Source organism: Nanorana parkeri, unplaced genomic scaffold, assembly GCF_000935625.1.
Source record: "Nanorana parkeri isolate BGI_ZX_2015 unplaced genomic scaffold, ASM93562v1 scaffold3, whole genome shotgun sequence".
NCBI lineage: Eukaryota > Metazoa > Chordata > Amphibia > Anura > Dicroglossidae > Nanorana > Nanorana parkeri.
In genome coordinates this window covers 5,786,798-5,788,003 of record NW_017306271.1, presented here as the reverse complement: position 1 = coordinate 5,788,003, position 1,206 = coordinate 5,786,798, and the positions used below count along the sequence as shown (strand labels likewise).

Here is a 1,206-nt window from a genome sequence, read left to right as displayed (position 1 = left end):
GAACAGAGAGCTTGTATGTAGGTATGGAAGGAAGGGGCTCCCGGATACTCGGACATTTTTGTTGTTGCATTATTTGTTTTTATTTGATAAAAATTTTGAATGGTAATGCTTTATATGAGAGGATGATTGATTTTTTCAGGTGGTTCGCTGTTTAGGAAGTGGGGATGGTGTGGGGAGGAATTCTAGAACTCCAGTAGATTTTGTGTTTCTGCAATTCTATTGGATATTAAAGAAGATTCATGTGGAGTTTTGTTTTTCTTTGTTGGTTAAATGTAAGCATGATAAGACTGTAGTGAAGAGATAGATGATGGAAGATAGAAGTATGTGCAATATTTTAGGCTTGAGTGCCTCAGGAGCAACCGCAGTATGGAAGAGGTTAAACGTCTATGAAGTGTCAAATCGGCATAAGGAGATTTGAGTGTTATATATGAGTGCATATGAGCATATAAGTATTTGTTAAGTAAGCATTCTATAAAGACCAGCCAATTTTGGGTATGGTATTTTTTTGCGATTTCGCAGGTGCACGCAATTTTAAGGCTTGACATGTTTGGTGTCTATTTACACGATGTGACCCCGTCTTTTATATTTCACCAAAAATTTGGGTTAAAAAAATGTTTAACATTACGTAGGGAAAACTTTTTTGTTTTCCCCAAACTTTTTGGTACTTTTTTCATTATATAGTTAAAAAAAAAAACCTCAGTGGTGATTAAATACCGCCAAAAGAAAGCTCTATCTGTCCCAAAAGATGGTATAAAATTTATTTCAGTACAGCGTTGCATGACTGAATAAATGTCAAAGTACCTCAGTGCTGAATACTGAAAAATTGCCTGGCCAGGAAGGGGTGTAAACACCGCTGTCATCAAGTGGTTAAAGAAAAAAAAAAAAGGGGAAAAGTGCATGTATGGTTTTTATTCTTGCCTTGACGCATTCTTTAATGCCACGTATGTCTTAATGCAATGCATCAGTGTGATGTATCAGTGTGAACAGGTCTAACTAAAAACTATTTTCATAACTAGGGACTTTCCCACATAACAAATGTTATGTAGTGTTAATAACAAATTAAATACATGCAACATAGTGTTTGCTTTCGGTTTATATACAACATATGCCGTTCAACAGCACAGGGTAGCGTGGCCGAGCGGTCTAAGGCGCTGGATTAAGGCTCCAGTCTCTTCGGAGGCGTGGGTTCGAATCCCACCGCTGCCA

At 37.4% G+C, this 1,206-nt stretch overlaps 1 non-coding gene across 1 annotated transcript; it reads left to right on the top strand.

The window, feature by feature from the left end:
• The first annotated feature begins 1,124 nt into the window (after positions 1 to 1,124).
• Positions 1,125 to 1,206, top strand: TRNAL-AAG. The gene has a single exon. It is a non-coding gene; the product is annotated as a tRNA-Leu (tRNA).